Below are 12,865 nucleotides of genomic sequence, written 5' to 3' on the forward strand. Positions count from 1 at the left end.
AGGATAGGGATTGAAGTCTTTTTTAAATTGGAACAATTACCATATTCCAACAGAAGACTAGGTAGGTTGAACCTGAATTTGAAGACAAAAATACATGGATATTTCTTTAAAAGGAATAACACTAAGGTAGTCATATATTATTCTGGTTCATTTTTACTATGAAGGAAGAGCTCACTTTGTTTTTGGTGACTCAAATTTTCTTCAGTCAGGGTAGGCTTAAATACTGTCAAGAGGGACATTTCAACCAGAAAATTCAATGACAGTTGTTCTCTATGTATGTAACTAGGTGAAATAGTGTGAACAGATGATCATAAACTCCTTTGTATACAAATATGAAATCGTCTCAGCCTGTATCAATAGCTTCTCTTTAAAAGATTTATCTTTCTAATCAGAACAATGACTATTTTTCATTTATTGAGTATAAAATTTGAGCAAATATGGCTATGACTGATGCTATGGGAAATGATTGCAGGTGATTCCTAGACAACCCAATAAATATCACATTCTGTAATAGTTTTCTCCTTTCAATAATCTCTCAGGTCTTTAGATTATATTAAGGGGTCAGTCTCAGTTTGTTGATACCATATTTCATTAATAATTGTATTATTCTATTCACAAGAGATAGATACTATTATTATTATATTATTTCTAGAATATAGGGGCATCTGGGTGGCTCAGTCAGTTAAGTATCTGCCTTTGGCTCAGGTCATGATCTCATGGCCCCGGGATGGAGCTCCACTTGGGGCTATCCTCTCAGCAGAGAGTCTGCTTCTCTCTTTTTGTCTCTGCCCTCCCCCCTCACTCATATACTCACTCTCTCTCAAATAACTAAATAATCTTAAAAAAAAAGAATATACTAGAACTAACCTAGAAGTCCTACAGAAGGAAGATGGCTAAAATATTGTGTATAATAGATGTTCATACAGTGCTTAAACACAATATAATAGTAGGGGAGACGCACAACACAAAATGTGAGCTATTAAAGAGAGGATACAAAAACAAATATGTTAAACAATCTAAAGTGCTTTTTAAGTTATATAGGTGAGATACTAAAATACAAACAATGATAATAAGTTTTATTTCCCAGTATAATCTGTAAGGGAGGTTCACCTGTATTTTCCCATTTAATTTTCTCATTGAAACTTTGTAAGGTGCCATGTATGGTACCAGGAATGGTAACTGATGTTAAAGATTTGCTGAATATTTACAATAGCTCCTGACAGATGTCTCTTCAGAGTGACGTAGGAATTCATGCCCAGGTCTGTGATAAGGAGAAAGAGGTACCTGCAAGGCCAGTTGTCAGAATATCTTGTTTCTCATTCTAGCTGTGGCCCTGAGGTGCTCTGCCACCTGTCACCTTTGGTTGTAGACAAGTCATTCTGAGTCTGGTAAATTGGACCAGAAAAAGAGGTGAATACTCCATAAGTCTATAGAAAGTGAATGTGATACCATTCAATTTAGGAATCTAGATATTCCATCCCCCAGTTCAAAAGGCTGGATTGCTTTGTAACTCTTCCTTCTGCTTCAGCTCTCACATCCATCTACTGGGTCACTACAGGTTCCCTGCCCCATTGCTACCACTTTAGGACAGATCTTCATCAACTCACACAGGGAAACTGACAATTCACCTTGTGTCCTTTAGACTACCGAAGGTATTCATCATCTTTGGACTATGTTCTCAGCAATTTATTTGCTTTTCCTGCTTGATTTTTTTCTGGTTATAGTTTATCAAATCTCAATGACTAGGACTGGTATCTTCAAGGCCACCATAGTATTGGCTCATCACCTCTATTCACTCCATTTCCATGAAGCCCTTCTCTTTGTTACTCTAATGTGGATTATCCTGTGCATTTCTCTCATCTGGTTTTTCTCTCATCTAGAATGTTCTCTCCTTTGTGTGCCACAATTCCTATCACATGCATTCTCCAAGGTCTTTAGAAGCATCAATATCTCCAGTGTCTCCCAGTGCCTATAACCTTGAGCAAATAAAATCAGCTCTCCCCTAGCTACTGTTATGTAATAGATAATCTTATTTGTGCTGATTTAGTCTAACCAGAAACAAGTCATTTTTCTTCTCTGGGTCAAGATCCCTTATTTGCCATAAATAGATAAAAATACTTTGTGTTGCATCTATTATACAGTAGTGTATTGAGAATCAAGTGCTGAACATGTGAGAGAATGTCCTTTGCAAAGTTAAAGCACTAGATGTTTTATTCCTCAGTATTGGTTCATAGAAGTACAAAACCTTGCAGACTAATAGTAGAGGACTTTGCCAAGGCTCTGAGCAGATCCCTTTGGATCACTTTTGGTGATTTTATGTGCCATCCTCAGCTTCTGTGTGCTTTGTTTTTGTCCCTTGATCTTCAGAGTCTTGCTCTCTTTCATCTCTCAATGCAGTCTGTACCCCATAACTGATGGGGAAGGGAGGCTGAAAGCTCAGCTCCTTTCCCTGACCTATATTTGAGTTCCTCACAGGATCAGGCTGATGCCAGATGACATTTGACATCATTCTGTTTCTTGGTGTGTCCTCTTCCCTGCCTGCTTCTCTCACTCAGCAGTTTCTCTTTGAATTTTAAAAATTTTCTTAATAAATCACTTATAAATACCCTCTCCTCAGATTTGCTCTGGAGGACTCAACCTAAGACACCAGTCTTCAAAACTTGTTCTGAAATATGATTTCCAGAGAACAATATTCATAGACTCATTCATTCAGGCACATATTTATATTCATATACTTATGGAATATCTCTTTACTGGCATGCACTGTCCTAGGCATTGTGCCTCAGATGAATAATGGCGGAAGTCCCTCCCTTTGTGGGTATATAGATACACAAGAAAGTGACAGAGCCAGGGTTTGAATAGAATACCTTGCCTCTGCATCTAGTGTTCTTTTCTTTACTTTCTGTCCATGGATGCAAAGTGCTCTTGTACACTTCTCTGATGAGTTTTGAAGATATAGGTCATTGTTGATTGTAAAGATCTTCCAAAGTCATATTGAAGTAAAATAATATTAGTTTTTATCTCTCATAAGCAAAGATGCATTTTAAAAAGTTGTATACATTTAGTTTGATTTTCAGCCCTACTTCAGTTTTCTGGGAGAAACATGGTGGTTTCATCAGTCCAAATTGCATGTAATCACTGAGTTGATTTAGAAATTAGACAGAAGTTTTAGAAGAATCACAGTTGGCCTGCTAGCAGGCAGAAGTTCCATTCTACTGATGGCTGAGGCCTTAGACAATGCCAAAAACCTATCCATGGACTTTGTGATAAACTCTTTTTTTTTTTTAATTTATTGGAGTTCAATTTGCCAACATATAGCATAATACCCAGTGCTCATGCCGCCAAGTGTCCCCCTCGGTGCCCATCACCCAGTCACCCCAATCCCCCACCTACCTCCCCTTCCACTACCCCTTGTTCATTTCCCAGAGTTAGGTGTCTCATGTTCTGTCACCCTCACTGATATTTTCACTCATTGCCTCTCCTTTTCCTTTCACTAATTTTTATATTCCCCAAATGAATGAGATCATATAATGTTTGTCCTTTCCCGATTGACTTATTTCACTCAGCATAATACCCTCCAGGTTCATCCATGTCGAAGTAAATGGTGGGTATTTGTCATTTCTTTTCTTTTTTTTTTCATTTTTTAACCTTTTTTTTTTATTTTTTAAATAATAAATTTATTTTTTATTGGTGTTCAATTTACCAACATACAGAATAACAGCCAGTGCTCATCCCGTCAAATGACCCCCTCAGTGCCCGTCACCCATTCACCCCCACCCCCCGCCCTCCTCCCCTTCCATCACACCTAGTTTGTTTCCCAGAGTTCGAGTCTTTATGTTCTGTCTCCCTTTCTGATATTTCCCACACACTTCTTCTCCCTTCCCTTATATTCCCTTTCACTATTATTTATATTCCCCAAATGAATGAGAACATACAATGTTTGTCCTTCTCCGATTGACTTACTTCACTCAGCATAATACCCTCCAGTTCCATCCATGTTGAAGCAAATGGTGGGTATTTGTCGTTTCTAATGGCTCAGTACTATTCCATTGTATACATAAACCACATCTTCTTTATCCATTCATCTTTCGATGGACACCGAGGCTCCTTCCACAGTTTGGCTATTGTGGACATTGCTGCTAGAAACATCGGGGTGCAGGTGTCCCGGCGTTTCACTGCATCTGTATCTTTGGGATAAAGCCCCAGCAGTGCAATTGCTGGGTCGTAGGGAAGGTCTATTTTTAACTCTTTGAGGAACCTCCACACAGTTTTCCAGAGTGGCTGCACCAGTTCACATTCCCACCAACACTGCAAGAGGGTTCCCCTTTCTCCACATCCTTGTCAACATTTGTGGTTTCCTGCCTTGTTAATTTTCCCCATTCTCACTGGTGTGAGGTGGGATCTCATTGTGGTTTGGATTTGTATTTCCCTGATGGCCAGTGATGTGGAGCATTTTCTCATTTGATTGTTGGCCACGTCTATGTCTTCCTCTGTGAAATTTCTATTCATGTCTTTTGCCCATTTCATGATTGGATTGTTTGTTTCTTTGCTGTTGAGTTGAACAAGTTCTTTATAGATCTTGGATACTATCCCTTTATCTGATACATCATTTGCAAATATCTTCTCCCATTCTGTAGGTTGTCTTTTAGTTTTGTTGACTGTTTCTTTTGCTGTGCAGAAGTGTTTCATCTTGATGAAGTCCCAATAGTTCATTTTTGCTTTTGTTTCCCTTGCCTTCATAGATGTGTCTTGCAAGAAGTTGCTGTGACCAAGTTCAAAAAGGGTGTTGCCTGTATTCTCCTCTAGGATTTTGATGGAATCTTGTCTCACATTTAGATCTTTCATCCATTTTGAGTTTATCTTTGTGTATGGTGTAAGAGAGTGGTCTAGTTTCATTCTTCTGCATGTGGGTGTCCAATTTTCCCAGGACCATTTATTGAAGAGACTGTCTTTTTTCCAGTGGATAATCTTTCCTTCTTTGTCGAATATTTGTTGACCATAAAGTTCAGGGTCCACTTCTGGATTCTCTATTCTGTTCCATTGATCTATGTGTCTGTTTTTGTGCCAGTACCACACTGTTTTGATAACTCAATGAAATAGAGACCAGAAGAAATGTGGAGCAGATCAACAAAACCAGGAGTTAGTTCTTTGAACGAATTAATAAGATAGATAAACCAGCCTTATTAAAAAGAAGAGAGAAAAGACTCAAATTAATATAATCATGAATGAGAAAGGAGAGATCACCACCAATACCAAGGAAATACAAATGATTTTAAAAACTTATTATGAGCAGCTATATGCCAATAAGTTAAGCAATCTAGAAGAAATGGACACATTTCTGGAAAACCACAAACTACCAAAACTGGACAGGAAGAAATAGAGAACCTGAACAGGCCAATAGCCAGTGAGGAAATTGAAGCAGTCATCAAAAACCTCCCAGGACACAGAAGTCCAGGGCCAGATGGCTTCCCAGGGGAATTTTATCAAACGTTTAAAGAAGAAATCATACCTATTCTACTAAAGCTGTTCAGAAAGATAGAAAGAGATGGAGTACTTCCAAATTCGTTCTATGAGGCCAGCATCACCTTAATTCCAAAACCAGACAAAGACCCCACCAAAAAAGGAGAGTTATAGACCAATATCCCTGATGAACACAGATGCAAAAATTCTCAACAAGATACTAGCCAATAGGATCCAACAATACATTAAGAAGATTATTCACCATGAACAAGTGGGATTTATCCCCGGGATGCAAGGCTGGTTCAACACTCAATGTGATAGATCATATCAATGAGAGAAAAAACAAGAACCATATGATCCTCTCAATAGATGCAGAGAAAGCATTTGACAAAATACAGCATCCATTCCTAATCAAAACTCTTCAGAGTGTAGGGATAGAGGGAACATTCCTCAGCATCTTAAAAGCCATCTACGAAAAGCCCACAGCAAATATCATTCTCAATGGGGAAACATTGGGAGCCTTTCCCCTAAGATCAGGAACAAGACAGGGATGTCCACTCTCACCACTGCTATTCAACATAGTACTAGAAGTCCTAGCCTCAGCAATCAGGTGACAAAAAGAAATAGAAGGCATTCAAATTGGCAAAGAAGTCAAACTCTCCCTCTTCACAGATGACATGATACTGTACATAGAAAACCCAAAAGCCTCCACCCCAAGATTGCTAGAACTCATACAGCAATTTGGCAGTGTAGCAGGATACAAAATCAATGCCCAGAAATCGGTGGCATTTCTATACACTAACAATGAGACTGAAGAAAGAGAAATTAAGGAGTCAATCCCATTTACAACTGTACCCAAAAGCATAAGATACCTACGAATAAACCTAACCAAAGAGGTAAAGCATCTATACCCTAAAAACTACAGAACACTTCTGAAAGAAATTGAGGAAGACACAAAGAGATGGAAAAATATTCCATGCTCATGGATTGGAAGAGTTACTATTGTGAAAATGTCAATGCTAACTCAGGGCAATTTACACATTTAATGCAATCCCTATCAAAATACCATGGACTTTCTTCAGAGAGTTGGAACAAGTAATCTTAAGATTTGTGTGGAATCAGAAAAGACCCAGAATAGCCCGGGGAATCTTAAAAAAGAAAAACATAGCTGGGGGCATCACAATGCCAGATTTCAGGTTGTACTACAAAGCTGTGATAAACTCTTGACATCAAAAATGGTATCTTGGGAAGGGTCAGGCAGCCTAGCAAAATGTATAAGATGTGTCTTTTAAAATTTGATCCACTAATCCCTAAGCCAGATATTATATTTGCTGGTATTTTGAAGTCCAAGGGCAGGGTGGAGCTGCAGATGGAATGCTAAGGCATTTTCCCATGATGTCAGCTTTGTCACTGTGATTGCTTCCTCATTAAGGCAGGCAGCCAGTTTGGCCACCTGTGGGGCCACCAGTGGGGGAATGAGTGTCTTCTTGCCCAATTAATCCAGGTTTTTAGTTTCTTGGTGCATAGTCAGAAGAGTAGTTCAATGTTTGGAGAAGTATAGGAAAAGCACAGGGGAAACATCAAGACCTCTACATTGATCTTAAAACGCTCATGTTTAATGTAATTTATATGTGCCCTAACCAATTTAGCACTCCTCTGGGATGGATCACTTAATTAGAAAGAATAAAAAAAGCTGTTGTTTGATGTATGTGTCTTAATTATTTCCAAGTGGCAGAATTGATTCCCCCCATTATGAATTTGCCTCCATTTGTAAGACTAATGAAGCACCATTAAAGGGGGTGGAAGGTCAGAGATCACCCTTTCTTTACATTTAATGTCCTCAAGCTGATAGATTATTTATGAGGGTTATTATGCCTTGGGTAGTGTTCCCAGTTTTTTCAGAAGAACTATATCGATATGTAATGATGAGGTGGCACCTATTGTGACTTCACTTGAGCTCCAGATGTCACCTGGAAAGAAATAGAATGAGAATAGGATTCATTGCCATGAATATTGGTAGCAGTCAGTATGACTTTCAGAATCTTGGAAATAGTGTTTTTGTTACTGTGGACTATAGAATTTGTTCTTACCCTTTCTTGTAACCTTTTTTTTTTAAAAGATTTTATTTATTTATTCATGAGAGACAGATATATATATATATATACATATATATATGTATATATATATATATATATATATATATATATATATATATAGAGAGAGAGAGAGAGAGAGAGAGAGAGAGGCAGAGACACAGGCAGAGGGAGAAGCAGGCTCCATGCAGGGAGCCCGATGTGGGACTCAATTCCAGGACGCCAGGGTCACACCCTGGGCCAAAGGCAGGCACTAAACCACTGAGCCACCCAGGGATCCCCAATTGTATCCTAAAGAGAAAAATAGTACTTATTTATCAAGGGAGTTCATAAACTGAATTATGAGCTTTTTTAAATTTCATGCAAAATGTCAACAAAAACTGAATCCTCCAAGAAAATGAGAGCATAGAGCATACCTGTACAGAAGGATTACGAGTTTGTGTTCCTAAACTAGACTTCCTGGATTCAAATGCCAACTGTTACCTATAATTTCTGGCTGGGACCAGTTACTTAACACCCCTGTGACTCAACTTCCTCATCCATAAAAGGGCCTGAGACAATGTTGAGAGTTAATTGAATAATTTCATGCAAAAATACTTAGAATAGTTTCTGGCACACATTAAGCACTCAATAAATGTTAGCAGTTATTATAAAGATCTTAAATTGACCATGGGGTTAATTTTTTTATTTCTGCCCCGTGGCTTAATTCTTGGGCTTGTCCAGTGGGTTGTCCTTTTGGTAGATTATCTGTTTGTTTGACTTTGGTTCATTCCACCTTTCCCTCAGCTCCATACTCTGTGGGCTTCTTGCACTGAGCCCAGCTAGGATTCCCATTACCTCTTTGGGAGATGGGATGATTTGCTACAAACCAGTTCTTATCAGGAAAGAAATGGAAAGTCCCTGTTGTATTTGTATATGTGCAAGGGGTTGGGGTTAGGGCAGTGATTAGTTCATAGATTCTGGAATCAGATCAGGTTTGTAGTTTATATCTAGGGCTTTCTAGCTGTATGACCTGGGACAAATTACTGCCTCACTCTGAGCCTCAAATCCTCACCTATAAAATGGGTACAAGTCATAGAGTGGTTATGAGAATTAAATGCAACAAAGTGCTCACCATAATTCCTGGTTCATGGGATGTCTTTAATATGTGCTAACTATTCTACTTACACATCCATACACACTAAATACATAATCACCAGCTAATACCAAAGTCCCTACATTATGGAGAGGTTGTTACTTTTTAGAGAGTGACTGATAATTTAAAATTTAAAAACCTGCCATCAAGTTTCCAATCAACACTCTGTTTCAGTTCCCCTTGTCAGTTTTAAATGAGGAATCTCACTGAATTATGCAAATGCAAAGTGATAAATTTTACTTCTGCCAGTGTGCTGGGGATTCAGACAGTTCCACTCTTCGTTTGATCTTCTGTCTTTGCAGAAAACCCATGGGCTCACTCTCATTTGTTTAGGTGGTTGGTCAAATGGTATTCATCATGACCAATAAAGGGCCTGACAAAGTCCTCAGACAGATGGCAAGGGCTGGGTTCTCATGAATTTGTTATTGCTGTAATGGAAATTACATTTGGGCCTTGTTCTCTATCGCTGGAGGAGAAACATAGGGCTTCACTTTGAAAATGTGGAGCTAGGAAAATCCTACAGAAGGTAAAATGTGGGTTGGGGGCAGGATCAGAACTCCACAGTTATGTGGGTGATGCACAGTCCACAGCTGACCCTGTGTCAGGCACAGACAGGCTAATTCCTAACAGCTGCAAGAGATGGTGCAGAAGAGTATCTGGAAAGCCTAGTGGACCCTGCTTGATTTGATTCTTTTACAAATCTGAGCTCATCTGGGAGGTCAGCACCACCCTGTCTTTTGTTCCATGACACCTGAGGCAAGTTTCTCTCCCCTCTGAGTTCCTGATGGCCCAGTCTTTGAGGGACACCATCACATGTATCATATTTGTTAGTGAATGTTCTTGTGTTGTATTGTGTGAGCTGTGGTGAAGTTATTTCTGGACATTTATTTCAATGGTATTTACTTAAAGTATCTTAAGATGGATGGAGTGATTTGTAGTGATGATGGTTTAACCTCATATGATAAATGTCTTCTCAGATGACAGATCTTTAAATAGTACTAGCTAAAATTTATCCATTGTAGTAGGTTAAACATTTGAAATGTATTATCAAACTTCATAGCAGCCTTGACGGGTAGCTGTTACTATTGTTCTCATTTTACAGATGGGATTTAGAATTTAGAGGGAGGAAGTTTCATGTAAGTCTCAGAGCCAGAAAAGAGCTCTGTATCAATGAGCTTGTTTAGTTTTGTTCAGAGTCCACATTTTAGTAAGACTGGATGGTATTTGTCCTCTGTTTCACTTGTTTCACTTAGCATAATCCTTCAAGATCCATCCATGTTGTCATAAATGGCAAGATTTCATTTTTTATGGTTAAATAATATATATGTGTGGCATGTAAGTGTGTGTGTCACATTTTCTTTATCCATTTATTTACTGGTAGACACTTAGGTTGTTTTCATGTCTTGGGTATTGTAAATAATGCTACAGTGAACATGAGGATGCATATATCTTTACAAATTAGCATTTTCATTTTCTTGGGAAAAATGCCAAGCTGAAATATTTTTGAGAGTGAAAAGGAGCACTATCATTTGTGACACCAGGGCAATAGGTGTACTCCAGGATATCCATGCAAACTGGGACACAAGTTCTTAACCACTTAATGACCAACTCTGGTTAACCACCAACTACATACACACACACACACCCCTAGGCAAGGGATTAAAGATGGATCTTCCAAGCACCTTTGCTAGGGGAAAAAAAATGAATTACTTGAGGGCAGGGAAACTTTTGGTGAACATTCTTCAATGTGTACATAAAACTAGGCTTATGGCTTATAGTTCTGATTTGATGTTATCTTTTTTTCTTTTTTAAAAAATTCTTGCATTCACCATTAGACCTTAATTTCAACTCCCAAAGATCCTCTTCCAACAATCAACACTGCACTTCAACATGTAGGTCAGATGAGCTGCTTTACTTAATAGTGAATACCTATTAAAAACACCTTTGTCACCAATGGTTCTATTGTAAGATAAATCAGATAAACCTCTTACGTCCTCACAGATAAGGATACTTTGAATTTAGTTCTCAGGAAAGAAGACTTGAGAGAATCATCTGAATTCAAAACTGCTTAATAGAAAGTTTCAGGCTAGGAAGACAGAGTCAGAAACATTCTGATCATCTTCTTTGTAGGGCATGTTCCAGAACATAGAAAGATAGGATCAGTCCAAGTTATGCCAAATACTGATAAGCAGTGCTCTTAGTTAAATATTCATGGAAAGGGTGTTTGCTTTTGCCAAGTGGCACAATGGTATGCTCTGTTTGGGGTAGGCGATACCATTCACACTTTCATGGAATAAACACAGATGACCCCTAAATGGATAATCTAGGACTGGTGTATTGATGATTCAGTTGGGCAATGCTGCTAACAAGAAAATTATTAGGACTTCCTTGAAAGGCCTGTTTGTTCAAGAGATACCACCAGATGGGTCTTTGTAGGAGCCAACCTGTCTTGGAGGTTCTGATCTGTAAGAGGGGCCTAGATGACTCCATGTTGGTGTATGGTCTACTTTGTACAATATTTCCAATAGTAAGTTATGACCAAGACTGGCTTTAAAATAGCCTGAATCTCTTGATGCCTTTATTTCTGAAGGTCAGAGGCCTTGCCTGATTGCCAATGGAGGAATTAAACCTGTAATTATGTATTGTTTAACCTATATATGTGCTGGTCTTAGTTATATATTTCAAAAATTTAAACTGGTTAACATGTAGTAATTAGAAGACTTTATATAAATGTTTGGGTTTTGGGCTTCTTGGAAATACTAGAATTTCTAATGACAGTTGTCTAACTGTCCATTTGGATAGGAAGTGGCCTTCCTAGTGGAAATTTGAAACTCCTCAATTTAGTAATTTTGGGGGTCATTTTCATGGATTCTTTTATTTGTGTTTTCCATTTTCTTCCAATTTCTATGTAGTTCTTTTGACTGAACATATTCTGGTTCCAAAGTATAGGAACAAAGCACAGAGTTTTGAAATTTTGGGGTTTTTATTTTCTTTTTATATCAGTGGTGTTTTCTGTTATGAATATCTGGCAATAGATTGGCTTCTGTTATCTTTTATGTTTACATATCTGTAACTACATATCTTTCAATGGTTATACATGTATATGTATCATTATCCTTCCCCCACATAAAACTTTATTTATCTATTTAGTTTTGGAAGTAAATCAGTGATACTTAATTAAATTTCATCCACTGGTATGTTTCTCTCTTTCTTTCTCTTTCTCCACACACACACACACACACACACACACACCCCATACCATACAACACCACACACCATTGAACATGATTTTTCACAGAAATTGTGAGCATATAACCAGATTTCTTCCCATAATGTTACAAATTTGGCATTTTAGAGAGGTAAGGAGTAGCTTTTCAGATGCCTGGATCTGTATCTAAGTTGCTAATTATATGGTTTTTGGAAGTGGGGTGAAGGGAACTTGTGATAGTATCTCATATAGTAATGATAGGAGGTAGCTACTTTTTAGCTGAAGAACTTTAAAGGTAGAAGATTTTGCATCTGAAAGTTCTAGGGAATACTGAGGCTTTACCTCAACTCAAGCCTTTTTTGAGATATAGAAATGTGGAATTTTTGTTCTGTGGAACAGAAAGTAACCAGGTAGGTATTGGTTACATTGTAAATATATCAAGTCCATCTTACAACAGATAAATTCTGATCCCAGGAAGAGGAGAGTCAAATACTCACAAATTCCTCCTGCATAATTTTATGAAATTGTGTACATTGTGTACCTAGTATGTCCCAAGCACCATGCTAGGTGCTAGTTCTCCATAGCTATTCCTACCATTTATATTTACCTTAAGGTAAAGGCCTTGAACATCTGCTTCCTGCCTTCTCTTTTCTTTGCCTCCAGGTGGGTAGGCATGTATACTCTTGTTAATCATTTGCTTGGGCCTTGAACTCTTAAGAGAAGCATTCCAAATATGGAAAGAATTCTACTAATAAATGTCTATTGATCATCTACTCTTTAGAACTTTTAAAAGACCAGCTTTCTTTGCCCATGTAATCTTCCAAGAAATGTAGATATTCTCATCTAGAGCATGAAAAGCAATAGATGGCTCTGTGATTCATTTTTGTACTGAAGTAAATCATAAACCAAAAGAGGTTCAGCTTCAGTAGAATGGTGGCATTGAAGGGTTAGAGCTCCTAGGGATCTGGA

The sequence above is a fragment of the Vulpes vulpes genome, chromosome 14, assembly GCF_048418805.1.
Source record: "Vulpes vulpes isolate BD-2025 chromosome 14, VulVul3, whole genome shotgun sequence".
Taxonomy (NCBI): Eukaryota; Metazoa; Chordata; class Mammalia; order Carnivora; family Canidae; genus Vulpes; species Vulpes vulpes.